Raw genomic sequence first — 21,006 nt, forward strand, 5'->3', positions numbered from 1 at the left:
CTACCGAATTCAAAAGCCGAACGATCCACCATCCCCTTTCGATGTCTTCGACCGTAATTCGAAAGAGCAATAAGCCGAATTTATATATGAAGATTCGAAGCGTATGTTGGAAAATAATTCGAGATAATTTAAAAAGGAAAGAGTTTTCGCTTTCACTCGAATCATCATCCGTTTCATTCGATTCGAAGAAAGTGAAATTCGATTCGAGGTTGTCGGCTTCGTCCAATTAAATTTTTGCGAATTTAAACGCCGAGACGGTCTCTCTAAGATTGGTGGACGTTCTCTCAAATTCGTTCGAATGAGAATTCGAGAAATTGGAAGAAGGGTTGAGGGGGAAACCGAGCTCGAAATTTAAAGGGCGCGTCACCGGCAACCGGCCACTTTGTTAATAAGCTCAACAGGTGCGACTGGCTCTCGAGAGCTGCGAAGAATCGGGGAAGAATCGGGGGGAATAACGAATATCTGTTGAAAAATACTCTCGAAATAAAACTCTTTCTAAAAAATTTATCTTTTAAACTTTGTCTTTTAACAAGAGAAACTTTTTTTCAATTCGTGAAAATCCAACTTCTTCCCGAACGTTGTCAAACTTTATCGAATATAAAAAAAAGAGAAAGAAGAGGAAGAAAGTAATAAACATTCCCTAAATAAAATAACACGTCTCATTTTTATACATTTCTCCCATTCGCGTGCAATTCTCCGATAGATATTGCTTCCCGCGAAATCGCATGAAATCGCAGAAAATTGCAATTTTGGAGAAAGCCAGGATTACTTTCTATAGTTCGCGGATATATCGTGCATACGTACCAATACCACAAGTTCGAGTTTTGTAAAAGGAACGAGTATACACACAGACACAGAGAAAAAAGATGCACAGAAGATCGATCGGCGAGGACTGGTTTGTCGAGGCTCCTCGTGGTTTTCCGCTCGACTCGTCGTGATGACCGACGTACGAAACAACTTTTGCGTTTTTCGATCGAGTTCTCACGGATGACAAAACAATCAATTTGGAGAATCCGTCTCCTGTTTTTTTCCATCCGATTCTATCCGCGATGAAAGCGAAGCGAGAGCACTCGACTTGGAAGAATTTTCGTGGAGAGATGCGCACTTTTGCGGAAGTGAGGCGAAACTCGAGCGCCGTTTACCTTTCCACCCCTCATCAACTATTGACGCAAGGAAGCATCCGCGCTTTTCGTCGCTCGAATCAAGACTCGTTGCTTATGCAGCAAGATATATACGCGTGAACTGTGCGTACATATTGGCGAGCCGAGACGAGTAACCGGAAGACGAGATTAATTTGTTTGTAATGCATATTTCATTATAGTCACGGGGGAGGCACGCGCCTAGTGATGGATTACACTCGTTCACGGGAGAATCTAGAGTTAAAAGTTCGTCGCGATGATGCTCTTTAATATTTCAACCGTGTTCTTTGATATCTCTCTTTCTCGCTTGCTCTCTTTATGAAGAGGCTCTCTGTTATTGCATTTTTAATATCATTTCTATATTTACGGAATGAAATAACGATGGAAAAGAAAACATTTGGATCGAACTTGTATATAATTTCGAGAAACAATTTCTCATCTAAGATAAATGCAACTTCAAACACTGAGATTCATCTTTCTGAAAGAACTTAGGAGGGTTTATTGTTAGATTCGTTTCGAAAGATGCACACCAGGTATATAAAATTTTCAAAAGTCGAGCAATATAGCAAAATTTCCCTCCGGATTGAATCTCTCGCGTTAGCCGAATAAAACGTTTCATTTCCCGGGACTTATTTATTCATTTGCTGGTGCGGCCCGGGCCAAAAACTCGCAGCTGCCTACGGCACCGGAGTAATAAAGCCCTCCTCGGGTTACGTTTCGAGCGGTGGACACGCGACGACACGCCGTCCTCGAGGAAGCGCGCAAAAACGGTGCGCCATTAGTACGGCGAGCCAAGACCAAAACCGAAACCAAGTCCGAGTAACGTTTGCACCAGCTCATGCAAATCATCGCCTGAATTATTCATTAACGACGTACCCTCCAACGACGTTTCTCCGAAAGGTTGTGCTCCTTAAAATGTGCACCTTTATTTCGACGGTTCTGGGCCGTGGATCGATATCGCCGAGGAGGGAAGGGAAAGGAGAGGAAAATTTCAACGTTTTCTTCCCTCGTGGCAGCCGAATCAGATCAGGAATGGATGTTAATCCGAGAATGATGCAATTATCCTTATCGCTTTAATTTAAGTAACATTAATTATGGAACCAACTTGGTGCCGTTTTTCCTCGAGAGGATGTAAGAAGATGTTGGAAAATTGCCCCCATTTTCTCTTCCCTTCGTCGATGATTCGCTTAATTTGTTTAACACTGTTCAACGATATTTCGAGGCGTCGATTACTTTGGATTGAATTGAGAAATTAAATTTACAGGAATCCGATAGAGTCGTTGTTAATATTTGAAAACGTGCTCGTTTAATTGGGAATGAATTTTGACATGAAATATTCATTCGTGAAAATTGCACCCGTTACAAATTGCATTGAGATTTATAAATAAAACACATTTGCCGGGGATTCATTCGTTGCGTTTCATCAGAATGGAATCAGCCTCCATTAGCTAATTAAGTAATATTATAATCCGTTGTTAGATAACACGATTATCCAACGTATGATATATCTTTCTCAGCTTGCTCGACACTCTGACTGCCTCGTTCTTCAAGCTCGTGTCGTTGTCGCTCAAGAGAGATTGCAACCGACTGCTCCTCGTGTCGTTAATTTTAAGCGCGACAGTGAAAACATTTTTATCATTTTTCAATCGAGCATCGGTATAATAAAATTATGGGTGACAGGACTGAACAAAGGTTTATCACATTTCCTCCTGGATCCATCCAAGTTTTACGCCATTTTCTTTACGACTTCTTATTGTCGATCATTACCATTCCATGGGGAATGTCATCATGTCAATTGTCCCGTCTTCTTATCGTGAAATATAATTTCGACCGAGGGAAAATTGTCTTGCGATCGAGAAGGATGCTTCTCTTCGAAAAACTCTTCAAATTAACGTCGTATCGTCGAGCGATGGATTTTAGACGATGGAAATTTAATCGATCTTTAATGCAATTCGTTTCTCCTCTCCTCGATCACTTCGCATTTTCACGATATTTTATCTCGAAATAGAAATTATATATATATATATTCCATTTTATTATTTACCACGGTGCAGTGTATTTTACAAACACAAAATATTGTTTTATTTTAATTTTGAATGCGATGTTTTAACAAAAAACATACAAAGTTGAATATAAATAAATAAATAAACAAATAAATAAATATTCAGCTTTCGCGTATTCTAGAGAAAACAATTTTTCCCCCCCCTTTTGCACAACAATACGAAATATCCACACGAAATATTCAAATAGAAAATATTCACGCGCGTTCACGATTCATAATCTTCCATGAAAATCTCGGCCAAACAAAAGAATGGAACGCAAAAAACGGTACTCGTCCATTCGACGAAATGATCGAAGAAATTTCCCGAAGACTGTTCGAACGACACTCGACGAAAAAGGATTCGAGGGGTTTCCCTTCGAAGAAAGCAAGAAGAAACGCGCCCCTTTGAGATTGCACCTGTTCGTTGCGTGTAAAAATGGCGAGAAAAGTCGGAACGCAAAAGGGAGAAGTGTCGGCTAAATAAAAAGCGGGGATAATAATATCGCAGGAGGGAGAGGGAAGGAGGCGCGAAAGAAGGTAGTTTCTCGCGCCTCCTCCTGGCGAGCACCGCTTCTTTTTTGCTCGTGCTATCGCGAAGTTCTTAATTAAATTCACCGGCTAGCCGGCAGCAGCACAGGCGAAGAAAAGGAAGACGAAGGGAAAAAAGAAAGAAAAGAAATAGAAGCCTCGAGGAAAACTAGCGAGCCTGCGAATTAAGGCTTTCCGCGACAAGCACCTGGGCAAGATCCTCCCTATCTTGTTTCCTTCACCCCTTTTTTGGCCGATGAACGAGTTATCATCATCTGTGAATCATAATGCGTTTCGCAAAATTTCGAAAATTATATCAGATAAATTATATTAATAATGCAGAAAATGAAGAAAGGAATAAAAATTTCTTGTTAATGTAGATTAACTACGATACTTCTTTTTTCCAAAAGGGAATTTCAAAAATTCTGTTCTATGTGATAACGCGAAGATGAAGAGAGGAAGAAAAAGGAAGAAATAGAAAAGAAGCGAAGGAAAAGTACGAAGCTAGATATACGAATTAAGACTTTCCTCGGATCCTGTCTCGAGTTTACCGAGTTTAACCGCGCTACTTCCTTTCTACCACGAACGAACGATGACGAGCCACGAGTATTCGCGGCGTGCAACGTCACTTTTGTACCTCGTTTCCGCGGACATTTCGGAAATTGCGCGTACCACGAGCATTAATAACTCGTCGACCCATCCACCACTCTTTGCAACGAGCGAAATGCACTATTCGCGGCGAACCGATAAAACAATGGACACCGTTTCGTGATTATAATTAATTGTTTTCCCCGCCTGATTTCACCATCCGTGCACACGGGAAAAACATGGAAAAATTGTCTCTGTTGTCGTCTCGTTCGTTTCGTCCATGGAAATTGAACGTTACAATTTCTCGCCGTTTCACGTGGAATCCTCGCGGTATCTGGAAATAGATAGAGAGTTGATGAGAGAAACGTAAAAAACCGCGACCGCGGGGAAGAAGATTGAAAAATTTATCGAGTGGAACAGAAGAGAGATCTGATTAGATAACGAGTGACATCGATCGCGTCGTAATCTCGTCGCCAAGATACATCGCGGAAACTTGCGATTTCAAGGTCTGGATTCTCCGCAGCCAGGAATAGAGAAACTGGGGTTTTCGCGAGTGTATAGAGGTACAAGTGGGATCAACCAGAGGGGGTAGAATCCCTATTTATGGCAACTATTTCGACATACGTGTGGCGGATATCCCTCGCGAGTCTCCAGCCGTTCCTCCATAAAACATCGAAATCCTCGATGGACGCGAAATCGATAAAGGCGTTGCAATTCTCCGGGACGATAGATCGAGCTTATTTTGTCAAATAAAAAGGGGGTACGTTAATAACGAGACTTGGAACGGTGCCCTTTGAATCTCTCTCTCTCTCTCTCCTCCTCTTCCACACAGATTCTCTTTCCATCCATGGATATCCCCGAGCAACGTCTTTATTGCGGCTTGAACGTGTCCTTATTCGCGCACGCGACGATAAACCTCGGGAATTTTGCTTCGGAAATATGGTACCGGGGATATTTTAGCCGATACGGCATGGAAATTCCTGTTTTAAGTATATATTGAAATGAAGATTATCGTGTATTGGAGAAATGTATTCTGTGTTTTTTTTTTTTCTCTTTTTTTGGTACACGTATACACGTATTATTTTACATCAATTAACGTATCCGTATTTCGATCCGTGCAATTTTTGGATATACGAATATTAAAACCTTCCTCATTAAGAAACATTATTTAATTAATTCTTCGGATGAGAAAGAAACTAATATTGCTACGAGCGGAAAGGCAACTAGAAATATGTTTAATTTATAATTGAAATTACGTTAAAAAAAAATTATACCGGATTAAAAGTATTTTGGAAAACGCGTAAAATTAGCATAATAAAATGGAAAGGACAGGAGTGGATTTTTTTTTCGACAAACGATAATTTTGCTCTCCACTGGTATCGCACGATGTATGAAAATTTAATCCGGTAACAATTGGTGGGAATCAAAGCTCGTTAATTAGGTAGTCACTGACAAAATCCAACCAAAATAATCCTATTACAAGTTCAGAACTTAATGTATCCTGGATTATAGTCTCGATGTTCAGGAATATTACACGGATATTTTCTCTCCAATTACGCAAATATCGCGGAGATTTAAGCATTGAACTCGAATGGGAGCGGAGCATCCAGGGATTCGGGGGGAGAATAGAACGAAACCAATGCTCCGCGCGAGCTTAGGCGATAATAATTAAATTGTTGATGCACGATAGGGATCAACTGTAATTCCTATTAAATCTCGAAGACTAGGATCAAATTTATCGTTAAATGATTTTGGTCGGATCGTTTTTTAAAGAACGATTTATTCTCGCGCTTGCGAATCGAAATGGAATTATTTCCATTACAAATATTTGGTACAAAAATAAATGTAATCGAAAATTATTTTCTCTTCGCATGCGTGACGCAATAATTCTTTCGAAAATTGAACCAAGAAGATTGAAAAATTCTAATTTCGTGAAATTTAAATTCTTTTTTTGAACGACGAAATTATTGAAATCGTATTATCGAAATTTAATGATAAATACGATTGAATACTTTTTTCGCTTGTTTCTTCTCAATAATTCACCTAATTTACTTTAAAAAAGTAAAGAAAATTAGGAAAGTTTAAATTACAAACTTTACTACCCTTCCCTTTTTTACATCGAATATCCTATGCTCGACATCGTAATTTTAAAAAAAAAAAAGAAAAAAACTTTCGCGAGAGCAATTAATCATATTTCGCATATACGCCAAAGGTATTGCATAAAATACGATTTAGAAAATTGACGAAGAGAGGGCCGTGCAACAAAAGCGGAAATAAGAGCGCCGAAATCGAGCCGAAGATGACGGTGAAAATTTATGTCATCCAATATCCATAACGGTCCAAAATGGTCCCTGTTTACTCGAGAAACTTTTCCATCTGCGTGTTACGAGTAAATCTCGTTGAGACAGCCGGATGAGCAGGGGGGTGCGCGGTAAAGGCCACCAATGAGCGCGACACCGAATCGTGCACCGGAAAAAGCAGTAAATCCTCGGATGACGTCGTGGATTAGGCATGCAGTATTATCCATATATACATCGAATGGATTTTCAACGAAAAGCTTTCAACCATCCTCTCTCTTAAAACTCGTGCATCTCGAGTATGATTTCTTTCTTGATTTAAACTTCATGCTTGTCATCGTAAGAACTTCACCTATGAATTTATAAAAGAAAGAATAAATTCATCGTGTAGGAATGATCAGTTTGTATATTTTACGATTTGCTCGAGGAAAGAAACGATATTAAATTTGATGAGAATAAAAAGTGAATTTCGTGTCACGATCCTTGAAGGGATGAAAAAGAAGAAAAGTGTAAAAAAATTTTGTATTCTGAATTATAAAAAATGAAATCGATAATTGTTGTCAAAGTTGTTTGAATTGGAAAAATTAGGAAATTCTTTCTTAAATTTGTTTAAGATAAATGATCGATCTGAAATTTTTAATTGGCAACAAATTTGGAATAGGAACAATCTAGTTATTTTCCAGATTCTTCAAAGGATCGAAAGGAAATCTCGGAGAAGAAAAATCTCGCTTGATTCTCAGAGATTCCTTAATGTGGGACGAAACTCTATTCTCATATTTTGGTCGACAGCGTGGAAAAACCTTTGTCGAAAAGTTGAAAACGCGTGCGGAATGTTTAAAATATTCTTTCCAATCCTGGTGAAAAGTCTGGCATAGAAATTCGGTTACGCAACACCCTTTTCCCTCTCTCCCCTTCCCTGACACTCTTTTATTAGTCTAGCCAGAGTTTCTTGGCCGGGTCTCGTATCGCCTGCCTCTCGCTTTTCTCATCTCCATATGCGTTCTCCCACCGTAAGGAAGAAATCCGAGAATCCTTGCACCGTCTCGGATACGATTGATGCATTCCACTTTGCGTCACGTTTGGCCCCCTCAATGGATCCGATAAATCACACACACGGAGCGAAAGTGTGGCGAGAGGTGTCCTCGATAAACGAAAACTAATGGATGCTTTCCACGTGTACCGCATCGGAGAAACATATCTTTCGACGAAATAGTTTTGCACGGATACGAGTTTTTTCCTCTCCTTTTTCCTTTTTTATCCGTGCACGAGAAAAATTTTTGCAAAGCGATTACTTCCACGCGCGCGAGATAGAGAAATATTTATCTCCCCTCGGCGAATATACAATATATATATATAGCTCTATTGTCTGTCAATGCAACAATATCATAAAGTCGGTTCGCCGGTCCAAAAAGCGGGCTGACCCAATACCAGCTCGTTCCACTGTTTGCTCTCGTGTCTGTTTCGCAGCCACGTTCTCCACAGATCCCTCATATATTGCCTGCATATATATATACGTTGCCTTTCCGTTTCCCGACTCGACAGGAAATGAATCGTCCTCAATTAAACTACGATGGATCCACGATGGATCTTCATAACCCCTAAATATTTAACCGGCGATTATAATCGAGCCTCGATTCATTTCATAAAAATTCGGTCGATTTTTCTTTTTTTCTTTTTCTTTTTTATGAAATCAGAACCGTTCGATATCCTTCCACGAAGGGAGAGGATGTGTTCCAGGCGATGTTTAACGGCGAAACGAACAAGTTGCCCGTCGGGGATCGCCGGTTATAAGCAATCGATGCGTACTACACGCGGGTTGCAAATCGCTCGCGGCAGTCAACACGCTGTCCCTAAATTAGTCCTTGTAAGCGACAGCTACGATGCCTTTTGGCATCGACGTACATGGATCGTAAATTTCGAAACGGGTCTGTTTTATCCCCAGAGTGCAGTACGTGCCATGAGTAGTATGTATTCCAATCTCTCGGATCGATAATTCGATAATTCGATCGATTCCTGGGCAGTTGTTTCCCACAGAACTTCGATAATTCGTTTTGAGACGAAATTTCTCGAGTTTATATTTGCGACGTTGGAATTTTTCGAAAGATTCGAATATTCGTCTCGTTCATCGAATCTCGATGAAAGATCAATTTTAATTCTTCTCCGATTGTTACTCGAATTTCGAAGAATATTAATAAAGGCAGGACATAAGTTTAATGGTTTTTAACGAGGACGGGATAAATTAAACGTTCGGTTTTCGAGGAAGGAGGTGTAATTTGGTTTTCAGGGAAATGCTACAAACAAGGATTTCGCAAACTTTCGTCGATCGAGGACAAGCCGCGACGTCCGACGGTTGAAATTCGAAAAGGTCACGTGTTGTGTCGAACGTTGCTTTGACTTGTAGTTCTCCCGAACACGTCTCACAACAGTTAGCTAATGCACCCTTTGCAATACGTGCAATTAGTTTCAACTAGTGAATACGGGCTTCTGACATTTAACGAAGCAGGGACGAGTTCAACGAAACTCGCGTTTCAACCGATATCGCAAACGCTTGATTATTATCTTCGACAAATTACTCGACAAATTATTGGGTCAAAGTAAATTTATATTTATTTTTACATCCACGACAGCCGTTAATTAAATCACATTCGATGGATAAATTGGAAATTGAAATTTTGAGAATTTTTGTAAAAAAAAATGCGATTCGATAATTACGAAAAATTATTATATGTTAAATCTTGACATTTTTATTTATATTTCCATGGCAGGATATAAATTTCTCTTTTGCGTAATAATTCTGAAAGTCAATATTTTTTGAAATAATAAAATTTCAATTTCACGCGTGACACGTCTTCTTATCGTTCGTATTTTGAAATCAAGAATTGGGGGGAGGAAAAAGGAGAAAAGGAAAAAAAACTTACAGAATTCGCGCATTCGTGCAGCATAAAGGAAACGAAATGGTAATGCACGTGTCCAAAACATTTGTGGAAAATGGTTTGTGGGATATTTCCTAAACACGGTTCCTATCCCAGAATTCTAAATTGCAACGAATAAATCCAACGCGGTCGTGAAAAGAGATCGAATATTTCGAGAACACGGGTGTTTTCGAAATACGGAACGGAAGATGGGACAACAATTGATATGTCGTATTATAACACGAATGGGACGCGAATTCCGTCGCGAGAGGGGATTTCGCCTATAAAAAAAAAAAAAAAAAGTCGACGTTGAACGTCACATAGAAAATTCGTTGCAGAAAGAATACATCTGCTACCTGTCCTCCATCGTTGTTTCCAACGATTTTGATAAAAGGATGCGTTGAAAACGATGTTCGAGCATGTCATAAACGTGGGAATACGTTCTAATTACTACAGCTGCTTTGTAACAACTATTTTTCTATTTTTTTCCTCCTTTTCCCTTGATTTTCTTTCATCTTTTTTTTTTCTTTTATTATTCTATCCGAAACAATAGGATCGACAGGATGCACAAAGCAACTCGTTGCGTCGAATCGATACGACGAAAGGGAATACGCGTTGCTGACTGGAATGATACGAGAAAGGAAAAAATCGACAGGCGATATTTGCCGCTCACGGTATTGAAAAATTGAGACCGTCTCAGACAGACCGTTTTCTCTCCCTCCCTTTTTTTTTTTCCTCGAGTTTTCTCTCCAGTTATTCCTCCGAACTTTCCGTATTTCGCAAATATTTCCAGCGACATTCCTCCCATTTCCATTGTTCCACATCCGAGAATCGATCTTGTGATTAAAGTGCGACCATTGGATCTAAAGCGATTTTCAAAATTATCTTCGAACATCTTAAGTGTGATCTTTCTTCTTTCGAAACAAAAATTCTAAGATTTCGTAAGTTGTCGAAGGTCGTCTCGTTCCTGATATAAAATTTTGATCCTAGAAAAGACGAAGATGATGTATATTAGAACTACTTTTGAATGTAAGTCTTCCGTCTTTCTTTTTGAAACAAAAATTTTGACGAGGATCGCTTTAATTTCAAAAAAGAAAAAAACACACGAGGAAATGCAAATCCAAAATTTTAACTTTTCGCGATAACACGACAATTATCCAATCAACGTCATCGCCGATCATTAATGAAAATTTAACGAACCGTCGATAAATTAACAGAGAAGGTTTAAGGAACAATTCGACTCGGATGCAAATTTTAATTTTTATCCCGTTTGCGATTTCAATCATGCGCAAATAGACGCAAACGTCGGTCGCAGGGCGAAAAAGCGCTTTGTTGCTCGATTTCGGAACTTTCCCTCGTATTTATTCATCTCTTCATAGGTGCGGATCGAAGAGCTTTTTTTTCAACGTTGCGCAAATTGCTCTCCCTCCATCCAACCGTGGAGGGTTTAATATTCTTAAAGCGAATGTTTCGACGACGAGCGCATCATCGAGGAAAAATCCTCTTGATTTTCTCGTGTTTATTCTTTTCTTATTCTTTCTCTCTTTTTCTCTCTCTCTCTTTGGATTCAGTTCGGCTCCTGTTAAAAAAAGTCAGTTTTGCGTTGAGACGAGTCAAAAAGAAAGATTATTTGTTAACACGTTATTGTCGAAACGTTTAAGAATTTACGTGGTGAATTCGTATCGAGTTCGGTTACCGATAATTCAATATCTTGTACGGGACAAAAATGAAGCTATGTGATAAATGTAAAACCGATAGCGGAAAAGGTTAAAGGAAATTTATGTAAGGCGTGTGGAAGGTAAGATAATTAATATTTTCGAAAAATCTATTCGTTTCGATGAAAGAATGTAGTAAGATTTTAATAATAACTGATTCTTCAAAGATCAAGGCTTGTATCAAAAAAAAAAAATTATCTTTCTATATTCTTCGTACAAAATTTGCTCGCTTGATAATTAACGTAACCAGGATTCGAATCTTTTTTTTTAGATTTTCTAAAATTTTGCTCTCGTATCGCCTGTCAATGCGAAATCGATGAAATCGATGAAAAAACTATTTAACCTCGAAATAAATCCAAATTTATCCTCGCAGAATAGACAATGTCAAAAAAAAAAAAAAAAAAAAAAAAACTTGGAAATAGAATGGCCGACAGATATTGGGGAGCGGAAAAAATGTTTATCTGCGGCGTAATATCTGTCGTGGAAAATATTGGGGAGGAGGGAAGGGGGGAAGGTAAAAAAATTGACATCGAGATTGATGCGCAATTCGTTCGAATAACAAACCGGATCAATATTGATTCGACGAGCGACGGTTTAAGATTTTCTCTCGTTAAATTGTGCTCGATTATTTGGACGGATCGCGTTACTCGAAAGTGGCTTTAATAAGCAATCGCTCTTCTTTTTTTTCCTTTCCAAGAATTTTTGAAAGAATTTCAAATTTCAAATCGCGTTTTCCTCCGCCAAAGCGGAGGTTTAATATCCTTTCTAGAGAATTCGCAAGAATATTTCGTCGAAAAAGGAGGATCAATCGAGGACACCGGTTCATCCCCCAAAAATGCAAATAGGACGAGACAGAAATTGATACGAACGTCGTTAACCGTGCCGCTTTGAGCGAGTCATCCTTCTTTCCCCTCTTTAAACCCCTCCCTAGCCCCTTGAAAATATAAAACGTCCCCGGTATTTCTCTATTTTTTTTCTTTTTTTTATTCTTTTCAACGGAATAGCGAAAAGAGATATGGAACGATTCGAGAGAAAAAAAAGAGACGGAGAACGATAATCCGATATTTTAATTTTTGGACGCGATTCATTTTTTGGAAAAACTTCCACGAATTTCCATACATTTCCATAATTGATTAACGTTCCATAATTGGGGAATTTTATAATAATTAACTCGATGAATCGATTCGCTCGGGGGAAAAAAATATACTCGGGAGAAAAGAATGGTGGAACCGCATTGGAAAAAATTCGATTGTATTTCTAGAAATCCCCATACATCATTGTTATCGCGAAAGAACGAATACACCCACTTCGATCACTTTCGCCCCCGCCAAGATTGATCGTTGTTCCCATATAAGTCGAGACCTCATTAGAATAGAGGTTCAAAGCAGAGGAGGACACGCATGATTTATAGCAAACGGTTTATAGCAAATGACACGACACCTCCCAGGATTTTAAGTAATCGAAAATAAAAAAAAGAAAGAATGGAGTCTTCGATCGTAAAAAAAAGAAGAAAAAACCGCTCATCATCACTTCTGGCGCATATATTAATCACGCGGGAACCGAGCGATCGTTAGCCTGTAATTTGCATAATTTCAAATATCCTCGTTCGGTATACGATCGATTTTCGGTATACCGTCGAGACTTTAACGCGCCGTTCGAACGTGTTCAATATCAATTTTACCAGCTAAAACGTGGAAAAAGGAAATATATATGCATATATAAAATAAAAGTGGAACGGAATAAATGAAATAAGTACTCGTATCCTCCATTGAATGAAACTTTCCACGATGAATCGCAAATTCGATTCCTTCCTATACATGTGTATATATATATATGTATGAATAACGATATAACAGGATACGCGTTGTAACGCGTCTTTTGTAGTCTTTTGTATACAACAAACAACGGCCGATGTTTAATTAAGGCCTCGAATTTGCGATCGCAACGGGATTTCATTATCCGGGAAACACCCGTAATTTTATTTCGTCTCGTTTCCCTGATTTTAATATCTCGTTTCCATGGGGATTTCCCCCGGCCCGATTTCATTATTCCACGCTAATGACATTACACGGCCGTTTTTAACCCCGCCGCCGAAACGGTGAAAAATCCCGGGAATTCGCATAATTTCAACCCGACTATGGACGGCCCTGGATCGATTCCCCGTTGATGAACTTCAAACGCGTGTTTCGTGAAACACGCTCAACCGGTAAACAACCTATTTTTCTCGTGCACGGAATCGCGATTTATTTTTTTTTCCCCCCCTCCCTTTTTTTCGAATTACGAACTTCTCTCGAAAAAGTTTGTATCGACGAATATATATATATATATATCTCGATGAGTATACGTTATATACTTTATTTTATTTATTTATTTTTTTTAACTCGATAATTAATTATCCACGCGAAGCGAAAGTGACGAGCAAAATTGAAACGCGTTCACATGAATTTCACAAATTTGGAAACGAGTCAGCAAAAATTGATCAAATTACGCGGATAAATAAATTGATATCTAACTATTTTATTCATTTTTATACATTCGACATTACATAATTTTTATATCCGTACAAAATCTAGATCCTTCTTCAAACAAGATAATTCGCCTCGCTTGAATTTTCTACCATAAATCCGTATCGCTCCCAACGGGGTGTAAGTAATTGAAACGAAAGATAGAGGCAGAAATAGAGTCGAGTTTCGATTCCCTCGCGATTCTCGCGATACGTGAGAGAATAAGGTGAAGGAAAAACGTCGAGTTGTAATTCTCGGACAAAGTCTCATCATTGGCTAGGCAGCCAATGCCTTGTGCAACCGTTAGATAACGAATAATAGAAAACGACCTTCGAGGGAAGATACGTCTGTATGGTTCAGGATATTAGAAACGTGCGTGGATTGCGGATAGACAGGTCGGTGACAAGAAGCGGAAATGGGTATGGATACCGGAGTTTCTCTGGACTTGAAATGGTCAGAGAGAGAGAGAGAAAAAAGAGATTTAACGGTCGAAGAAACTCGAATGGAACACAGTGGCGCGGCTGAAAGGTAGGGGTTGAAATCAACCCCTCTTCTCGTGGGTTTCGTTTCGGGTTTCGAAATTGAATGCGCGAGAGATCTGCTTGACGGTATAGCTACGATTGACTTCATCATGGTCGCGACAAGAGGAGGAATAACCATCCGTGTCCAAACCGATAGCGCGATCGCGTGAAATCAATTTTATGCCGGACCAGGATTGGACTATTGAGCGTTATTTGGATAAAAATAAAAAAAAGAAAGGAAGGAAGGAAGGAAAGGAAAGGAAAGAATACCGGATAAGGGATAATTTGATTTTTCTATTCGATGTTTCGATTTCGATTGGGAAGGCAATCTGTTCGTTGATAAGGGAGGAGGTTCCTTGGGAAATTAAAGAATTGACTTGGGACGTTTCCGTTCTATTTCACGCAGCGTAAATAAGTTTGTAGTTTTGATTAATTTCTACTTGACTTATTTAAGCAGGTTTTTTTAACCTCGAAGGTGGTTATGAAAAAGGTGATTTACGAAAAAATACTTCTGCCATCTTATCTAGAATTTACACGTTGAACGAGACATTTTTGAAATATTTTTAAATCTACCGCGCGTTTCTTTTCTTTTTTATCATTGAAATGATAAAAAAGAAATGAAATGATCGCAATAAGACGATAATTTAAAAAGAGACATATTTAGACGCGTAACTGCTATTGGATTTTGAAACGTTCTCGATATAAATTATCGAGAGGGTTGGGGGGGAATCGAAAAAATCATCAATTTCGATACGTGACTGAAATAAACCGCGGTTTGTTCGAACACTTACAATTTTAATATCGAACACAATAAATTTATATAATAAATACAAATTTTTATCGCGTATCTGTTCTTTCTTTGTCGCAAATGAATATATATTCTCGTTCCCTGCCATGTTATAATTACACGCTTTGGAATAAATATTGAACAACGCGAAGGAAATAATTTGTAAATAAATTCCGACCGTTCGTCATGTTTATCAGTGTTTCGCTCGCGATATAACTTTTTCTAAATCCCTTCCCTTCTCATACATTATCGGCAATAGTGAACGAATAAGTACAAGAATGTAAATCGAAGAAAGATGAACACGGATAAAAACGAATAATGATACACGTGAATGAAAATGAAAAAACCTGATATCTCGATGGAAGAACGATTTCAAATATTTACCACTTCATACTGGATTACGATGAGGTAAAAAAAAAAAAAAAGAACGTTTCCCCGACAGGGATTTCATCGTCGTCGAATTCAAAAGAAAAATTGATGTATCTCCCCAGTTTCAACCGTAGGTCTATCTCGAAACATCCTGTCACACTGGAAGTAGACAGCTTCCCACGAATAGATGATCCTATTTTTGTCTGGTTTTTTTCCTTCTTTTTTCGTAATCGCCTCCCGATGTCGAGGTAATATCTGTCGAATTCACGAGAGATGGACGGATATTTCCCCACTCGTGTATTTCGTAACTTTTATCTGCTTAAGCATCCTTAAACTTTCAACAGAAATGCACACATTGTTACGATATATTGCACAATAATTTAAACTTTTTGATAAGACAATTAATTAACCACTACTTTACCGTAGAATTACCACATCACATTCGATATCACTCTCTTCTTGAATCTTCCACACGAAGAAACGGTAGGTTAAACGAAATTATCAATCTCGATAATGATAAAAATAACGGATATCACGAATTAAATCATAAAATAATTCGATTAAAACGAAGAATATATATTTAAGAATGAACTACGTCGCGTATGGATGCGAATCGTGCCGATGCCTTTGTTCTACTAAACTACGCAGTACGAACAAAGTCGCGTCGCTCGAGGACGGTTTAAGAAGGGGAATAAACAAAACAGGGGGAATCGAAACAAAGTCGACGCCCAAATTCAAATACACGTGAAACGTAAATACACGAAAAACGTAAATACGCGAGATATGAGTCACGTACGTCTCGCCTTTATATATAAATACTAAACTCGATGATAATCGAGTAGGGAAGACAATAATCCATGGAAGGCGACAACTGGATTGTCGGCGATAAAAGCTCGGCGTTTCATCGATGCCTGGCCTGCTCTTTCCCCGTGGTTAAGCTCGATGAAGTCGTCGGGTTTAGCCGGCTGCTTGGCGCGTTTCAACCCTCGAACAGACGACCCTCCTCGCCTCCAGGGAAGGAGGCGAAATATGCACGAAGAGAGAGCGAATAGAGTGGAAACGCGGTTATCCTGTTGGAATTCCAATTTGTCGCGCGCGCGCGCGCGTCTATTTTCGCGCGAGGAAAAAAGAGGGTGAGCCTTAGGCTAAGGGGGATGGAACAGCATTACATGGACTCGAAAAGAATAGGAAAACGAGACGAGATATCGAGATTGTTTGAACGGTGGCGTCGTATCATTTGTATCCTTGTGTAATTTATTTTTTTTTCAAGGGATCTTTTTTTTCATAGGAATAAGCAAGCTTAGGTGTCACGTCTTTCTCTTCTTTGAAAATTGTTTCATCCCCTCTTAGCTTAGAAAATTGTATTTACGCGAATAGAGAATTAATATAATCTTCTTGAAACAATATCGTCTCACACGGTCAAAGAGAGATGATGCTTTGCTCTGAGAAGAAAGGGAAGAATTGGGCAAAAATTTGACATGGTGATGCGTATTTTAAGTTATCAAGAATGAGGAACATTTCTCTCTCTCTTTTTGATCTCTTGTCATCGTATGAAACGACACCTTTTTCCTTTTACCATAGCGGGAAAGAGGCAACATCTCTTTGGACGACGTATCGGGCAAAATGAAAGCTCTCCTCGTACACTCCGGATACATTCTCGCTGAATGAAGGCTTGATTACGCGAATCTCGGAGAAGAGATTCGAGGGTTGCCACTTACCAGGATACTTGGGCGAGAAAAGAGGCAAGTGGCGGGAACGGGAAAGCGAGAAAAGCGGATCGGATCCAAGAAGAGAATTCTCATTAACGAATACGTTTGGCTGATTCCTTTTTAACCCGTGGAAAAATTCCGTGGGAAATGGAAAAATCGTTAATCACGTTGATTTAATCTCGTACGAATTATACATGAGAGTAATTGGAATTATTTCTTTCCGGATTCCTGATGTAAGATCGTTGCAATCGCGCAAAATCAGAAAATATAAAACTTCAAATTTTTAAATTTCACGAAGATTCGAATAATCGGTACAATTTTGGCAATATTTTTGGTAAAAGATAAAAGGTGTCGTTTGATACGATGACAAGAAATCAAAAAAAGAGAGAGAAATGTTCCTCATTCTTGCCAATTGATAACTTAAAATACGCGTCATCGGGTCAGATTTTTATCCAATTCTTCCTTTTCTTCTCAGAGTTAAAAGTTTCGTCTAACATTCGTGTTATATTTACAGAATTTTTCTATGGAAAATGGACCAAATATTTCCATGACTTATTATACCTAGAGAGATCTATCATTTTTTACTGCTCTCAATAAAATCTCTCTTTTTCTTTCTCTCCTTTTTCTTTCTCTCATCTGTTCTGTGTACAGAGTCACAGGATATCGCATCGATATCTACTGTCACTCAAATAACGATTTGCCGATACGGAAGTGATGCATAACGGCGAAGAAACCCAGAATGAATGGCATTGTTCTTATATCTTTTAGTCATCGTGTAGCCGGGTCATTTGTATCGGTTAAATCGTCCGCATTTGCTCCACTTTTCTCTCTTTCTCTCTCTCTGGTGAACCATTGTAAAACGACTTTACATCTGTTCCCCCTTCCGTGAAAAAAATGTTAGCTGTTTATCTCCAACCCCCTCCTTGCGAATAACTTGGGAATAGTGGGTGATTTTTAGTAAAAAGAAAAAAAAGGAAGAAAGAAAGAAAGAAAAAGGAAAAAAAGTAAAGATAGGAGGATATACTTTAGCGGAAATATTTTTTCCCTCTCCTTTACGTTTCGCGTTAATGCGTCGACGTCATTTCCGCCGGTTGCCTCGTTATCGTCCTCCTACCACTGCTCACTGCCGAGTCCTTTTTTCGTGTTACGTAACAAAAAAAGAAAGAGAGAGAAAAAAATTCTCTTTATCTACCCTATTTTCTCCCTTGTCCGCGAATCGACGACCCGCCGTCGCTCGTAACCCCTTTTGTCCGAAACTTTTTACATCGCCGACTCTCTCCTCCCCTCGAGAAAAACACTGCGAAGGTCGTTCAAAAGATAATATTCACATATTCAAAGTCGCGAATTTACAATTTTCATTATGGAGGGGAACGATTTTTATTTTATTTTTTTTATTTTCTTTATAGAGAAAGAACTCGGCACAGTTTATGAATTTTCCGCCAGGAATTTTGCCGGTCGAACCAAGAATCGGTTACGCAAGAAGCGAGCGACGAAACAGGTGGCGCGATGGAAAAATAAAAAAAGAGCTTCCCTTGTTCTTTCCCCTTGAATACCGGCCAGCTGTTCGCCGAAGCTCCCTCGGCGGATACTACACCCAACTTGTTTCAGACTTTGTACCACGAACAGTTTAACAGTTTCCTTTTCCATCGTACTCGTTCGGTTACGCGTAAACTCGTTACTCCTTTATTTCTTCCCTTTTGCTTCCCCCTAGTTGATTCTGTAATTTTCTCTTCTACGAACTATTGAACAATTCCTCGATCTTCTCGATTGAGAAATTAAAATTGGAATTTAAAACTGATGGGGGATTTTTTTTTTTCTTTCTTTTTTTACGGAGAACATTAGACACTATGGATTGTCGGTGAAATTCGCGATGTCGAGTTCGTTTTACGACGCGGTTACGATCGCGGCATGGTAATTCGTTTCGGTTAATAATTCAATAGCAGGATGCGTTCGACAAAAGCAATTATGCATGGTAATAACGTAAACACGGTGGCACAATATCGTCATTAACGTAAAATTACAAGTTACTTGCTCCCCGAGATTTCATATTCTCGACGGGGCGATGCGTTGGACGCGATGTACTGCTTGTTATCGGCGCGTTACACTCGGTGTCAGTGTTACAGTCGATGATTTTATTGGTTTAGATCGGCGATGAAATAATCAACCCCTCGTTTCACATCAAATCCGTGAACGAAACGAATGTTGAAGCGTTGAAGCGAGATCGAGTTAACTCCCCTGATAATATTCATTTTATCCTTTAAACTATTTTGAGAGATATTACAAACTTTTTATAAAAATCTACCAATCGTGCGATTTTATGTACATCCACTAGAAATTTGTTATTTTATAAAAGAGTAACAAACAATTGAATAATAACAAGTTATTAATGAATCATCGATTCATAATTTATTCAGAATGTATTAAAAGCCGATGATTGATACGATCGAGCAATGAAAATTTTATGAATGAACGTTTATACATTTATATAAATGTACGTATTGTGATATGTATAAAATATGAAACAGATCTTTATTTCAATTCCTATTCTTCTAGTTTACAATTTTTATAATTTTTATATATTTCGATTGCTTGTTCGCTTATGTTTTTTTTTCTTTCTTTCTTTCTTTCCCACGTAATTGATCCTCCTCCGAGATTAATATTATTTCAATCGGCGGGAAAATTATCTTTTTAGAAAAACCGCAGGGGAAAATCTCCGTAGGGGGAAAAGGTTGAGAAAGTCGGGCATTTGGCAGTGAAGTTGCTAAAACTAAAAGACGACAAAATTAAGTTCAACTTGGAAACTGATATAAATGGCGGTCGGTCACTCTGGCTAAGCGGTTTGCAATTTACTCTCGCGAAAGTTCTTCCCGTTTGCGGTAATAAACCGGATCGATTAGACCTTCGCGCGGGATGCAATATCGTAGAACGAAGTCTACAGGGACGAGGAGGGGTGTGTCTCTTCCCTCGGCCGAATTTCCATTTCACAGAAGCTTATTCTGCCGAGTTTAGAAATTTCGTTTAATTTCACGTGAAAAAACAATCTCTCCTCGATCTCGCGATGCAAGAAAAATGATGAATTAAAAAATATCGGCATCGAAACTCGTAACAACGAGTACTCCAACCGATCATAGTTCATCGGTGATTACTTTTCCATTGCCGATTTAATATTTAATCGAACTACAGAATTATTAATATTTTTTTTTCGCATAGAAAAAAGGACTCGACTCGGAAAAATGTCGAATTTCAACGGCTATTAAACTTTTTAATAGATAACAATGAAAACAATTTGACAAATAAAAATAGAATTTTCATCCTGCATGGATGCCGGATAAATTTTCACGTCGAACATATCCACGTAAGCTTTTTAATTACACGTTATCGCTACGAAGAGTGTTTCTCTGAAAGCTATTTACTGTTCGGTGGAATTAAAAAAAAAAAAAAGAAAAAAATAGTGGATCGTTTACACCCAGCCATGTTACAAAGCAAATACGTAGTCCAACAGTGTTTCGACGTGCACTGTTTGTCGACAAAATTTTAATCGAACCATACATTTCCGGGGGGTAATTTCAAATAAAATTTAAACACGCTCGAACGCGTGACACCGTTTCTCTTTTTTCTACGTAAAAAAAGAAGAAGAAGAAAGGACAAAAAATAGAAAAAAAAAAAAAAGAACGTATCACAGCAACGCAAATAGTATATCACCTGTATAAGCGACCTCGTGTTCCGTTATTTATCCGTGGAATATTTCAGAAAACTGTCTCCCGTTTAATTTACAATCCCGCATGGATCAAAACTGTCGTGTCTTTTAAAAAAAAGAAATAAAACAATAAAAAAAAACGTAAAGGCAAACGAGAAATATAATCGCAACGCAAAATTGTACTCGTCCTCGAGCAAAA

General features: G+C 38.6%; 1 protein-coding gene and 1 non-coding gene across 7 annotated transcripts in view; both read left to right on the top strand.

The window, feature by feature from the left end:
* The window catches only part of LOC552278 (protein-tyrosine sulfotransferase), a 163,882-nt gene that overhangs the window by 118,623 nt on the left and 24,253 nt on the right, over positions 1 to 21,006 (top strand). The gene's annotated exons all lie outside the window — the stretch shown is intronic.
* On the top strand, positions 16,281 to 16,366 carry Mir9868 (microRNA 9868). Its single transcript, NR_127349.1, has one exon. It is a non-coding gene; the product is annotated as a microRNA 9868 (primary transcript).

Source organism: Apis mellifera, linkage group LG3 (assembly GCF_003254395.2).
Source record: "Apis mellifera strain DH4 linkage group LG3, Amel_HAv3.1, whole genome shotgun sequence".
In the NCBI taxonomy this organism is placed as follows: Eukaryota; Metazoa; Arthropoda; class Insecta; order Hymenoptera; family Apidae; genus Apis; species Apis mellifera.